The sequence below is a fragment of the Schistocerca gregaria genome, chromosome 3 (assembly GCF_023897955.1).
Source record: "Schistocerca gregaria isolate iqSchGreg1 chromosome 3, iqSchGreg1.2, whole genome shotgun sequence".
NCBI classification, from domain to species: domain Eukaryota; kingdom Metazoa; phylum Arthropoda; class Insecta; order Orthoptera; family Acrididae; genus Schistocerca; species Schistocerca gregaria.
The window spans coordinates 18,865,444-18,880,849 of record NC_064922.1 but is presented as its reverse complement, the minus strand read 5'-3'; the positions used below and the strand labels follow the sequence as shown (position 1 = coordinate 18,880,849).

Genomic DNA, 15,406 nt, shown 5'->3' with positions numbered 1-15,406 from the left:
TGGAGGCACTGGGTATCGATCCCAGTACCTCTCGCACGCTAAGCGAGCGCTCTACCATCTGAGCTACGCCCACCCCCCCGGTAACTAGTAGTGCTACATACAGTCATATCAACGTCACAGACCCTTGCACTCCCATTATTCCGCAGACAAACACTACTCTCTATGTATTAGTGAGGGTGTCTTTCAGGTTTCGTGCATTCTGTATCGAATCGTAGTTGGCCACAATGAAAGTGGCACGCATAACGTCGAAAATAGAGTTCAGACACCGCTCTGAGTAAGACGAACGTGTTGTCCACCTCCAGACTTCAATGACGTTAAGCCGTGATACCTAAGACAGATCTGCACTCGATGACACCACGATAACAGCCGGTCCCCACACTTACACCTTGCTCTCCTTATGACAGTATACATCATATCAGTCTGTGACGCTGGTTTTGCAACTTCTTGCGTGCGTTTATGTTCGCCGCGACCAACACTTACCATGCACTGACCACAAAACATGGAGAAGCCGGGGCTTGAACCCGAGACCGTTCACACGCTAAGCGAACGATCTGCCAACTGAGCTACAGCTACACACACGACCAAGCCTGGCTATTTTCCATTCTTTGCGACTCTCATGTGCACGGACACGACGGTTGGTTGGTTTGTAGCGGCGAAGGTACCAGAATACAAAGGCGCGGACACGTTCATATACACAAGAGTTCCAAGTAGTTTCGATGCTCTGGTATTACGAATGCAAATTCCGTCTGTTTTGAACGTCTTAAATTGAAAGGGCGGTCACAAATTGGTCCATTTCACTCCTTGTCCACAATCACACAGCACCTGAGGTAACAAGCACATCTCGAGCCCCATTGTGCTCTCCATTGTTCATGCCAACTCAGTGCCTCGCTCTTTGCTACTGCGTAAAACTCTTGTCGTCCAACTGCAAAACACTGGGACACAATAAGTTTCCGCGTCCCCTTTGCACTGATCGTACTACGAAACGCTCCCCAAACTTGGCAATCACCCATGCAGATGACTTTTCCGACTTTACACGACGCTCACGCTAGTGACAGCCTTATTTATAGTTCGACGTCGCGCCAAAGCGAATGAGCACATTTCGCCTACGGCTTAGGCCGCTCTTCTAGTGTGGCTGCTCTGTGTCTGCAGGCAGCGAGGGGCTGCAAGCTTCCTGTGTTCGCACCTATATCACCTGTGCTTCCTTGTCAGAGACAGACTATCGCAAACCATACAACTCACTCCATGAATTGATTGCTACGGCATCTGTTATCAGCAGTCACAACCAGCAACACCAGTAGCAGCCGACTGCACGCAAAGAATGGGAACGTGCAGTGGGATTTACGTGAAATCGGCGCAATTGTGGATGCTAATCGTTCGCTTGTATCTGCCTACACACCTCTGCCGGTTCGGAATTATTCCACTTGCATGGCAAGGTGCGCATGTGGATGTGTTAAAAATTCTGGAGGCACTGGGTATCGATCCCAGTACCTCTCGCACGCTAAGCGAGCGCTCTACCATCTGAGCTACGCCCAGCCCCCGGTAACTAGTAGTGCTACATACAGTCATATCAACGTCACAGACCCTTGCACTCCCATTATTCCGCAGACAAACACTACTCTCTATGTATTAGTGAGGGCGTCTTTCAGGTTTCGTGCATTCTGTATCGAATCGTAGTTGGCCACAATGAAAGTGGCACGCATAACGTCGAAAATAGAGTTCAGACACCGCTCTGAGTAAGACGAACGTGTTGTCCACCTCCAGACTTCAATGACGTTAAGCCGTGATACCTAAGACAGATCTGCACTCGATGACACCACGATAACAGCCGGTCCCCACACTTACACCTTGCTCTCCTTATGACAGTATACATCATATCAGTCTGTGACGCTGGTTTTGCAACTTCTTGCGTGCGTTTATGTTCGCCGCGACCAATACTTACCATGCACTGACCACAAAACATGGAGGAGCCGGGGCTTGAACCCGAGACCGTTCACACGCTAAGCGAACGATCTGCCAACTGAGCTACAGCTACACACACTACCAAGCCTGGCTATTCTCCATTCTTTGCGACTCTGATGTGCACGGACACGATGGTTGGTTGGTTTGTAGCGGCGAAGGTACCAGAATACAAAGGCGCGGACACGTTCATATACACAAGAGTTCCAAGTAGTTTCGATGCTCTGGTATTACGAATGCAAATTCCGTCTGTTTTGAACGTCTTAAATTGAAAGGGCGGTCACAAATTGGTCCATTTCACTCCTTGTCCACAATCACACAGCACCTGAGGTAACAAGCACATCTCGAGCCCCATTGTGCTCTCCATTGTTCATGCCAACTCAGTGCCTCGCTCTTTGCTACTGCGTAAAACTCTTGTCGTCCAACTGCAAAACACTGGGACACAATAAGTTTCCGCGTCCCCTTTGCACTGATCGTACTACGAAACGCTCCCCAAACTTGGCAATCACCCATGCAGATGACTTTTCCGACTTTACACGACGCTCACGCTAGTGACAGCCTTATTTATAGTTCGACGTCGCGCCAAAGCGAATGAGCACATTTCGCCTACGGCTTAGGCCGCTCTTCTAGTGTGGCTGCTCTGTGTCTGCAGGCAGCGAGGGGCTGCAAGCTTCCTGTGTTCGCACCTATATCACCTGTGCTTCCTTGTCAGAGACAGACTATCGCAAAACATACAACTCACTCCATGAATTGATTGCTACGGCATCTGTTATCAGCAGTCACAACCAGCAACACCAGTAGCAGCCGACTGCACGCAAAGAATGGGAACGTGCAGTGGGATTTACGTGAAATCGGCGCAATTGTGGATGCTAATCGTTCGCTTGTATCTGCCGTTTGGGAATTATTCCACTCGCATGGCAAGGTGCGCACGTAGGTGTGTTAAAAATTCTGGAGGCGCTGGGTATCGATCCCAGTACCTGTCGCACGCTAAGCGAGCGCTTTACCATCAGAGCTACGCCCACCCCCCCGATAGCTAGAAGTGCTACATACAGTCATATCAACGTCACAGACCATTAACTCCCATTATTCCACAGACAAACACTACTCTCTATGTATCAGTGAGGGTGTCTTTCAGGTTTCGTGCATTCTGTATCGAATCGTAGTTGGCCACAATGAAAGTGGCACGCATAACTTCGAAAATAGAGTTCAGACACCGCTCTGAGTAAGACGAACGTGTTGTCCACCTCCAGACTTCAATGACGTTAAGCCGTGATACCTAAGACAGATCTGCACTCGATGACACCACGATAACAGCCGGTCCCCACACTTACACCTTGCTCTCCTTATGACAGTATACATCATATCAGACTGTGACGCTGGTTTTGCAACTTCTTGCGTGCGTTTATGTTCGCCGCGACCAACACTTACCATGCACTGACCACAAAACATGGAGGAGCCGGGGCTTGAACCTGAGACCGTTCACACGCTAAGCGAACGATCTGCCAACTGAGCTACAACTACACACACGAACAAATCTGGCTATTCTCCATTCTTTGCGACTCTGATGTGCACGGACACGATGGTTGGTTGGTTTGTAGCGGCGAAGGTACCAGAATACAAAGGCGCGGACACGTTCATATACACAAGAGTTCCAAGTAGTTTCGATGCTCTGGTATTACGAATGCAAATTCCGTCTGTTTTGAACGTCTTAAATTGAAAGGGCGGTCACAAATTGGTCCATTTCACTCCTTGTCCACAATCACACAGCACCTGAGGTAACAAGCACATCTCGAGCCCCATTGTGCTCTCCATTGTTCATGCCAACTCAGTGCCTCGCTCTTTGCTACTGCGTAAAACTCTTGTCGTCCAACTGCAAAACACTGGGACACAATAAGTTTCCGCGTCCCCTTTGCACTGATCGTACTACGAAACGCTCCCCAAACTTGGCAATCACCCATGCAGATGACTTTTCCGACTTTAAACGACGCTCACGCTAGTGACAGCCTTATTTATAGTTCGACGTCGCGCCAAAGCGAATGAGCACATTTCGCCTACGGCTTAGGCCGCTCTTCTAGTGTGGCTGCTCTGTGTCTGCAGGCAGCGAGGGGCTGCAAGCCTCCTGTGTTCGCACCTATATCACCTGTGCTTCCTTGTCAGAGACAGACTATCGCAAAACATACAACTCACTCCATGAATTGATTGCTACGGCATCTGTTATCAGCAGTCACAACCAGCAACACCAGTAGCAGCCGACTGCACGCAAAGAATGGGAACGTGCAGTGGGATTTACGTGAAATCGGCGCAATTGTGGATGCTAATCGTTCGCTTGTATCTGCCGGTTGGGAATTATTCCACTCGCATGGCAAGGTGCGCATGTAGGTGTGTTAAAAATTCTGGAGGCGCTGGGTATCGATCCCAGTACCTGTCGCACGCTAAGCGAGCGCTTTACCATCTGAGCTACGCCCACCCCCCGATAACTAGTAGTGCTATATACAGTCATATCAACGTCACAGACCCTTGCACTCCCATTATTCCGCAGACAAACACTACTCTCTATGTATCAGTGAATTTGTCTTTCAGGTTTCGTGCATTCTGTATCGAATCGTAGTTGGCCACAATGAAAGTGGCACGCATAACTTCGAAAATAGAGTTCAGACACCGCTCTGAGTAAGACGAACGTGTTGTCCACCTCCAGACTTCAATGACGTTAAGCCGTGATACCTAAGACAGATCTGCACTCGATGACACCTCGATAACAGCCGGGCCCCACACTTACACCTTGCTCTCCTTATGACAGTATACATCATATCAGTCTGTGACGCTGGTTTTGCAACTTCTTGCGTGCGTTTATGTTCGCCGCGACCAACACTTACCATGCACTGACCACAAAACATGGAGGAGCCGGGGCTTGAACCCGAGACCGTTCACACGCTAAGCGAACGATCTGCCAACTGAGCTACAACTACACACACGAACAAATCTGGCTATTCTCCATTCTTTGCGACTCTGATGTGCACGGACACGATGGTTGGTTGGTTTGTAGCGGCGAAGGTACCAGAATACAAAGGCGCGGACACGTTCATATACACAAGAGTTCCAAGTAGTTTCGATGCTCTGGTATTACGAATGCAAATTCCGTCTGTTTTGAACGTCTTAAATTGAAAGGGCGGTCACAAATTGGTCCATTTCACTCCTTGTCCACAATCACACAGCACCTGAGGTAACAAGCACATCTCGAGCCCCATTGTGCTCTCCATTGTTCATGCCAACTCAGTGCCTCGCTCTCTGCTACTGCGTAAAACTCTTGTCGTCCAACTGCAAAACACTGGGACACAATAAGTTTCCGCGTCCCCTTTGCACTGATCGTACTACGAAACGCTCCCCAAACTTGGCAATCACCCATGCAGATGACTTTTCCGACTTTACACGACGCTCACGCAACGCTCACGCTAGTGACAGCCTTATTTATAGTTCGACGTCGCGCCAAAGCGAATGAGCACATTTCGCCTACGGCTTAGGCCGCTCTTCTAGTGTGGCTGCTCTGTGTCTGCAGGCAGCGAGGGGCTGCAAGCTTCCTGTGTTCGCACCTATATCACCTGTGCTTCCTTGTCAGAGACAGACTATCGCAAAACATACAGCTCACTCCATGAATTGATTGCTACGGCATCTGTTATCAGCAGTCACAACCAGCAACACCAGTAGCAGCCGACTGCACGCAAAGAATAGGAACGTGCAGTGGGATTTACGTGAAATCGGCGCAATTGTGGATGCTAATCGTTCGCTTGTATCTGCCGGTTGGGAATTATTCCACTCGCATTGCAAGGTGCGCATGTAGGTGTGTTAAAAATTCTGGAGGCGCTGGGTATCGATCCCAGTACCTGTCGCACGCTAAGCGAGTGCTTTACCATCTGAGCTACGCCCACCCCCCCGATAACTAGTAGTGCTACATACAGTCATATCAACGTCACAGACCCTTGCACTCCCATTATTCCACAGACAAACACTACTCTCTATGTATCAGTGAATTTGTCTTTCAGGTTTCGAGCATTCTGTATCGAATCGTAGTTGGCCACAATGAAAGTGGCACGTATAACGTCGAAAATAGAGTTCAGACACCGCTCTGAGTAAGACGAACGTGTTGTCCACCTCCAGACTTCAATGACGTTAAGCCGTGATACCTAAGACAGATCTGCACTCGATGACACCACGATAACAGCCGGTCCCCACACTTACACCTTGCTCTCCTTATGACAGTATACATCATATCAGTCTGTGACGCTGGTTTTGCAACTTCTTGCGTGCGTTTATGTTCGCCGCGACCAACACTTACCATGCACTGACCACAAAACATGGAGGAGCCGGGGCTTGAACCCGAGACCGTTCACACGCTAAGCGAACGATCTGCCAACTTAGCTACAACTACACACACGAACAAATCTGGCTATTCTCCATTCTTTGCGACTCTGATGTGCACGGACACGATGGTTGGTTGGTTTGTAGCGGCGAAGGTACCAGAATACAAAGGCGCGGACACGTTCATATACACAAGAGTTCCAAGTAGTTTCGATGCTCTGGTATTACGAATGCAAATTCCGTCTGTTTTGAACGTCTTAAATTGAAAGGGCGGTCACAAATTGGTCCATTTCACTCCTTGTCCACAATCACACAGCACCTGAGGTAACAAGCACATCTCGAGCCCCATTGTGCTCTCCATTGTTCATGCCAACTCAGTGCCTCGCTCTTTGCTACTGCGTAAAACTCTTGTCGTCCAACTGCAAAACACTGGGACACAATAAGTTTCCGCGTCCCCTTTGCACTGATCGTACTACGAAACGCTTACCAAACTTGGCAATCACCCATGCAGATGACTTTTCCGACTTTACACGACGCTCACGCTAGTGACAGCCTTATTTATAGTTCGACGTAGCGCCAAAGCGAATGAGCACATTTCGCCTACGGCTTAGGCCGCTCTTCTAGTGTGGCTGCTCTGTGTCTGCAGGCAGCGAGGGGCTGCAAGCTTCCTGTGTTCGCACCTATATCACCTGTGCTTCCTTGTCAGAGACAGACTATCGCAAAACATACAACTCACTCCATGAATTGATTGCTACGGCATCTGTTATCAGCAGTCACAACCAGCAACACCAGTAGCAGCCGACTGCACGCAAAGAATGGGAACGTGCAGTGGGATTTACGTGAAATCGGCGCAATTGTGGATGCTAATCGTTCGCTTGTATCTGCCGTTTGGGAATTATTCCACTCGCATGGCAAGGTGCGCACGTAGGTGTGTTAAAAATTCTGGAGGCGCTGGGTATCGATCCCAGTACCTGTCGCACGCTAAGCGAGCGCTTTACCATCAGAGCTACGCCCACCCCCCCCGATAACTAGAAGTGCTACATACAGTCATATCAACGTCACAGACCATTGCACTCCCATTATTCCGCAGACAAACACTACTCTCTATGTATCAGTGAGGGTGTCTTTCAGGTTTCGTGCATTCTGTATCGAATCGTAGTTGGCCACAATGAAAGTGGCACGCATAACTTCGAAAATAGAGTTCAGACACCGCTCTGAGTAAGACGAACGTGTTGTCCACCTCCAGACTTCAATGTCGTTAAGCCGTGATACCTAAGACAGATCTGCACTCGATGACACCACGATAACAGCCGGTCCCCACACTTACACCTTGCTCTCCTTATGACAGTATACATCATATCAGTCTGTGACGCTGGTTTTGCAACTTCTTGCGTGCGTTTATGTTCGTCGCGACCAACACTTACCATGCACTGACCACAAAACATGGAGGAGCCGGGGCTTGAACCCGAGACCGTTCACACGCTAAGCGAACGATCTGCCAACTGAGCTACAGCTACACACACGACCAAGCCTGGCTATTTTCCATTCTTTGCGACTCTGATGTGCACGGACACGACGGTTGGTTGGTTTGTAGCGGCGAAGGTACCAGAATACAAAGGCGCGGACACGTTCATATACACAAGAGTTCCAAGTAGTTTCGATGCTCTGGTATTACGAATGCAAATTCCGTCTGTTTTGAACGTCTTAAATTGAAAGGGCGGTCACAAATTGGTCCATTTCACTCCTTGTCCACAATCACACAGCACCTGAGGTAACAAGCACATCTCGAGCCCCATTGTGCTCTCCATTGTTCATGCCAACTCAGTGCCTCGCTCTTTGCTACTGCGTAAAACTCTTGTCGTCCAACTGCAAAACACTGGGACACAATAAGTTTCCGCGTCCCCTTTGCACTGATCGTACTACGAAACGCTCCCCAAACTTGGCAATCACCCATGCAGATGACTTTTCCGACTTTACACGACGCTCACGCTAGTGACAGCCTTATTTATAGTTCGACGTCGCGCCAAAGCGAATGAGCACATTTCGCCTACGGCTTAGGCCGCTCTTCTAGTGTGGCTGCTCTGTGTCTGCAGGCAGCGAGGGGCGGCAAGCTTCCTGTGTTCGCACCTATATCACCTGTGCTTCCTTGTCAGAGACAGACTATCGCAAAACATACAACTCACTCCATGAATTGATTGCTACGGCATCTGTTATCAGCAGTCACAACCAGCAACACCAGTAGCAGCCGACTGCACGCAAAGAATAGGAACGTGCAGTGGGATTTACGTGAAATCGGCGCAATTGTGGATGCTAATCGTTCGCTTGTATCTGCCGGTTGGGAATTATTCCACTCGCATTGCAAGGTGCGCATGTAGGTGTGTTAAAAATTCTGGAGGCGCTGGGTATCGATCCCAGTACCTGTCGCACGCTAAGCGGCGGCTTTACCATCTGAGCTACGCCCACCCCCCCGATAACTAGTAGTGCTACATACAGTCATATCAACGTCACAGACCCTTGCACTCCCATTATTCCACAGACAAACACTACTCTCTATGTATCAGTGAATTTGTCTTTCAGGTTTCGAGCATTCTGTATCGAATCGTAGATGGCCACAATGAAAGTGGCACGTATAACGTCGAAAATAGAGTTCAGACACCGCTCTGAGTAAGACGAACGTGTTGTCCACCTCCAGACTTCAATGACGTTAAGCCGTGATACCTAAGACAGATCTGCACTCGATGACACCACGATAACAGCCGGTCCCCACACTTACACCTTGCTCTCCTTATGACAGTATACATCATATCAGTCTGTGACGCTGGTTTTGCAACTTCTTGCGTGCGCTTATGTTCGCCGCGACCAACACTTACCATGCACTGACCACAAAACATAGAGGAGCCGGGGCTTGAACCCGAGACCGTTCACACGCTAAGCGAACGATCTGCCAACTGAGCTACAACTACACACACGAACAAATCTGGCTATTCTCCATTCTTTGCGACTCTGATGTGCACGGACACGATGGTTGGTTGGTTTGTAGCGGCGAAGGTACCAGAATACAAAGGCGCGGACACGTTCATATACACAAGAGTTCCAAGTAGTTTCGATGCTCTGGTATTACGAATACAAATTCCGTCTGTTTTGAACGTCTTAAATTGAAAGGGCGGTCACAAATTGGTCCATTTCACTCCTTGTCCACAATCACACAGCACCTGAGGTAACAAGCACATCTCGAGCCCCATTGTGCTCTCCATTGTTCATGCCAACTCAGTGCCTCGCTCTTTGCTACTGCGTAAAACTCTTGTCGTCCAACTGCAAAACACTGGGACACAATAAGTTTCCGCGTCCCCTTTGCACTGATCGTACTACGAAACGCTCCCCAAACTTGGCAATCACCCATGCAGATGACTTTTCCGACTTTACACGACGCTCACGCTAGTGACAGCCTTATTTATAGTTCGACGTCGCGCCAAAGCGAATGAGCACATTTCGCCTACGGCTTAGGCCGCTCTTCTAGTGTGGCTGCTCTGTGTCTGCAGGCAGCGAGGGGCTTCAAGCTTCCTGTGTTCGCACCTATATCACCTGTGCTTCGTTGTCAGAGACAGACTATCGCAAAACATACAAGTCACTCCATGAATTGATTGCTACGGCATCTGTTATCAGCAGTCACAACCAGCAACACCAGTAGCAGCCGACTGCACGCAAAGAATGGGAACGTGCAGTGGGATTTACGTGAAATCGGCGCAATTGTGGATGCTAATCGTTCGCTTGTATCTGCCGTTTGGGAATTATTCCACTCGCATGGCAAGGTGCGCACGTAGGTGTGTTAAAAATTCTGGAGGCGCTGGGTATCGATCCCAGTACCTGTCGCACGCTAAGCGAGCGCTTTACCATCAGAGCTACGCCCACCCCCCCCGATAACTAGAAGTGCTACATACAGTCATATCAACGTCACAGACCATTGCACTCCCATTATTCCGCAGACAAACACTACTCTCTATGTATCAGTGAGGGTGTCTTTCAGGTTTCGTGCATTCTGTATCGAATCGTAGTTGGCCACAATGAAAGTGGCACGCATAACGTCGAAAATAGAGTTCAGACACCGCTCTGAGTAAGACGAACGTGTTGTCCACCTCCAGACTTCAATGTCGTTAAGCCGTGATACCTAAGACAGATCTGCACTCGATGACACCACGATAACAGCCGGTCCCCACACTTACACCTTGCTCTCCTTATGACAGTATACATCATATCAGTCTGTGACGCTGGTTTTGCAACTTCTTGCGTGCGTTTATGTTCGTCGCGACCAACACTTACCATGCACTGACCACAAAACATGGAGGAGCCGGGGCTTGAACCCGAGACCGTTCACACGCTAAGCGAACGATCTGCCAACTGAGCTACAGCTACACACACGACCAAGCCTGGCTATTTTCCATTCTTTGCGACTCTGATGTGCACGGACACGACGGTTGGTTGGTTTGTAGCGGCGAAGGTACCAGAATACAAAGGCGCGGACACGTTCATATACACAAGAGTTCCAAGTAGTTTCGATGCTCTGGTATTACGAATGCAAATTCCGTCTGTTTTGAACGTCTTAAATTGAAAGGGCGGTCACAAATTGGTCCATTTCACTCCTTGTCCACAATCACACAGCACCTGAGGTAACAAGCACATCTCGAGCCCCATTGTGCTCTCCATTGTTCATGCCAACTCAGTGCCTCGCTCTTTGCTACTGCGTAAAACTCTTGTCGTCCAACTGCAAAACACTGGGACACAATAAGTTTCCGCGTCCCCTTTGCACTGATCGTACTACGAAACGCTCCCCAAACTTGGCAATCACCCATGCAGATGACTTTTCCGACTTTACACGACGCTCACGCTAGTGACAGCCTTATTTATAGTTCGACGTCGCGCCAAAGCGAATGAGCACATTTCGCCTACGGCTTAGGCCGCTCTTCTAGTGTGGCTGCTCTGTGTCTGCAGGCAGCGAGGGGCGGCAAGCTTCCTGTGTTCGCACCTATATCACCTGTGCTTCCTTGTCAGAGACAGACTATCGCAAAACATACAACTCACTCCATGAATTGATTGCTACGGCATCTGTTATCAGCAGTCACAACCAGCAACACCAGTAGCAGCCGACTGCACGCAAAGAATAGGAACGTGCAGTGGGATTTACGTGAAATCGGCGCAATTGTGGATGCTAATCGTTCGCTTGTATCTGCCGGTTGGGAATTATTCCACTCGCATTGCAAGGTGCGCATGTAGGTGTGTTAAAAATTCTGGAGGCGCTGGGTATCGATCCCAGTACCTGTCGCACGCTAAGCGGCGGCTTTACCATCTGAGCTACGCCCACCCCCCCGATAACTAGTAGTGCTACATACAGTCATATCAACGTCACAGACCCTTGCACTCCCATTATTCCACAGACAAACACTACTCTCTATGTATCAGTGAATTTGTCTTTCAGGTTTCGAGCATTCTGTATCGAATCGTAGATGGCCACAATGAAAGTGGCACGTATAACGTCGAAAATAGAGTTCAGACACCGCTCTGAGTAAGACGAACGTGTTGTCCACCTCCAGACTTCAATGACGTTAAGCCGTGATACCTAAGACAGATCTGCACTCGATGACACCACGATAACAGCCGGTCCCCACACTTACACCTTGCTCTCCTTATGACAGTATACATCATATCAGTCTGTGACGCTGGTTTTGCAACTTCTTGCGTGCGCTTATGTTCGCCGCGACCAACACTTACCATGCACTGACCACAAAACATAGAGGAGCCGGGGCTTGAACCCGAGACCGTTCACACGCTAAGCGAACGATCTGCCAACTGAGCTACAACTACACACACGAACAAATCTGGCTATTCTCCATTCTTTGCGACTCTGATGTGCACGGACACGATGGTTGGTTGGTTTGTAGCGGCGAAGGTACCAGAATACAAAGGCGCGGACACGTTCATATACACAAGAGTTCCAAGTAGTTTCGATGCTCTGGTATTACGAATACAAATTCCGTCTGTTTTGAACGTCTTAAATTGAAAGGGCGGTCACAAATTGGTCCATTTCACTCCTTGTCCACAATCACACAGCACCTGAGGTAACAAGCACATCTCGAGCCCCATTGTGCTCTCCATTGTTCATGCCAACTCAGTGCCTCGCTCTTTGCTACTGCGTAAAACTCTTGTCGTCCAACTGCAAAACACTGGGACACAATAAGTTTCCGCGTCCCCTTTGCACTGATCGTACTACGAAACGCTCCCCAAACTTGGCAATCACCCATGCAGATGACTTTTCCGACTTTACACGACGCTCACGCTAGTGACAGCCTTATTTATAGTTCGACGTCGCGCCAAAGCGAATGAGCACATTTCGCCTACGGCTTAGGCCGCTCTTCTAGTGTGGCTGCTCTGTGTCTGCAGGCAGCGAGGGGCTTCAAGCTTCCTGTGTTCGCACCTATATCACCTGTGCTTCGTTGTCAGAGACAGACTATCGCAAAACATACAAGTCACTCCATGAATTGATTGCTACGGCATCTGTTATCAGCAGTCACAACCAGCAACACCAGTAGCAGCCGACTGCACGCAAAGAATGGGAACGTGCAGTGGGATTTACGTGAAATCGGCGCAATTGTGGATGCTAATCGTTCGCTTGTATCTGCCGGTTGGGAATTATTCCACTCGCATGGCAACGTGCGCATGTAGGTGTGTTAAAATTTCTGGAGGCGCTGGGTATCGATCCCAGTACCTGTCGCACGCTAAGCGAGCGCTTTACCATCTGAGCTACGCCCACCCCCCCGATAACTAGTAGTGCTACATACAGTCATATCAACGTCACAGACCATTGCACTCCCATTATTCCGCAGACAAACACTACTCTCTATGTATCAGTGAGGGTGTCTTTCAGGTTTCGTGCATTCTGTATCGAATCGTAGTTGGCCACAATGAAAGTGGCACGCATAACTTCGAAAATAGACTTCAGACACCGCTCTGAGTAAGACGAACGTGTTGTCCACCTCCAGACTTCAATGACGTTAAGCCGTGATACCTAAGACAGATCTGCACTCGATGACACCACGATAACAGCCGGTCCCCACACTTACACCTTGCTCTCCTTATGACAGTATACATCATATCAGTCTGTGACGCTGGTTTTGCAACTTCTTGCGTGCGTTTATGTTCGCCGCGACCAACACTTACCATGCACTGACCACAAAACATGGAGGAGCCGGGGCTTGAACCCGAGACCGTTCACACGCTAAGCGAACGATCTGCCAACTGAGCTACAGCTACACACACGACCAAGCCTGGCTATTCTCCATTCTTTGCGACTCTGATGTGCACGGACACGACGGTTGGTTGGTTTGTAGCGGCGAAGGTACCAGAATACAAAGGCGCGGACACGTTCATATACACAAGAGTTCCAAGTAGTTTCGATGCTCTGGTATTACGAATGCAAATTCCGTCTGTTTTGAACGTCTTAAATTGAAAGGGCGGTCACAAATTGGTCCATTTCACTCCTTGTCCACAATCACACAGCACCTTAGGTAACAAGCACATCTCGAGCCCCATTGTGCTCTCCATTGTTCATGCCAACTCAGTGCCTCGCTCTTTGCTACTGCGTAAAACTCTTGTCGTCCAACTGCAAAACACTGGGACACAATAAGTTTCCGCGTCCCCTTTGCACTGATCGTACTACGAAACGCTCCCCAAACTTGGCAATCACCCATGCAGATGACTTTTCCGACTTTACACGACGCTCACGCTAGTGACAGCCTTATTTATAGTTCGACGTCGCGCCAAAGCGAATGAGCACATTTCGCCTACGGCTTAGGCCGCTCTTCTAGTGTGGCTGCTCTGTGTCTGCAGGCAGCGAGGGGCGGCAAGCTTCCTGTGTTCGCTCCTATGTCACCTGTGCTTCCTTGTCAGAGACAGACTATCGCAAAACATACAACTCACGCCATGAATTGATTGCTACGGCATCTGTTATCAGCTGTCACAACCAGCAACACCAGTAGCAGCCGACTGCACGCAAAGAATGGGAACGTGCAGTGGGATTTACGTGAAATCGGCGCAATTGTGGATGCTAATCGTTCGCTTGTATCTGCCTACACACCTCTGCCGGTTGGGAATTATTCCACTTGCATGGCAAGGTGCGCATGTAGATGTGTTAAAAATTCTGGAGGCACTGGGTATCGATCCCAGTACCTCTCGCACGCTAAGCGAGCGCTCTACCATCTGAGCTACGCCCACCCCCCCGGTAACTAGTAGTGCTACATACAGTCATATCAACGTCACAGACCCTTGCACTCCCATTATTCCGCAGACAAACACTACTCTCTATGTATCAGTGAATTTGTCTTTCAGGTTTCGAGCATTCTGTATCGAATCGTAGTTGGCCACCATGAAAGTGGCACGCATAACGTCGAAAATAGAGTTCAGACACCGCTCTGAGTAAGACGAACGTGTTGTCCACCTCCAGACTTCAATGACGTTAAGCCGTGATACCTAAGACAGATCTGCACTCGATGACACCACGATAACAGCCGGTCCCCACACTTACACCTTGCTCTCCTTATGACAGTATACATCATATCAGTCTGTGACGCTGGTTTTGCAACTTCTTGCGTGCGCTTATGTTCGCCGCGACCAACACTTACCATGCACTGACCACAAAACATAGAGGAGCCGGGGCTTGAACCCGAGACCGTTCACACGCTAAGCGAACGATCTGCCAACTGAGCTACAACTACACACACGAACAAATCTGGCTATTCTCCATTCTTTGCGACTCTGATGTGCACGGACACGATGGTTGGTTGGTTTGTAGCGGCGAAGGTACCAGAATACAAAGGCGCGGACACGTTCATATACACAAGAGTTCCAAGTAGTTTCGATGCTCTGGTATTACGAATGCAAATTCCGTCTGTTTTGAACGTCTTAAATTGAAAGGGCGGTCACAAATTGGTCCATTTCACTCCTTGTCCACAATCACACAGCACCTGAGGTAACAAGCACATCTCGAGCCCCATTGTGCTCTCCATTGTTCATGCCAACTCAGTGCCTCGCTCTTTGCTACTGCGTAAAA

The 15,406-nt window shown here is 49.2% G+C and overlaps 2 non-coding genes across 2 annotated transcripts; both read right to left on the bottom strand.

Moving 5' to 3' along the window:
- On the bottom strand, positions 1-74 carry Trnaa-agc (transfer RNA alanine (anticodon AGC)). Its single transcript has one exon. It is a non-coding gene; the product is annotated as a tRNA-Ala (tRNA).
- A 14,424-nt stretch (positions 75-14,498) lies between these two features.
- On the bottom strand, positions 14,499-14,572 carry Trnaa-agc (transfer RNA alanine (anticodon AGC)). The gene has a single exon. It is a non-coding gene; the product is annotated as a tRNA-Ala (tRNA).
- Between the last annotated feature and the right edge of the window lie 834 nt (positions 14,573-15,406).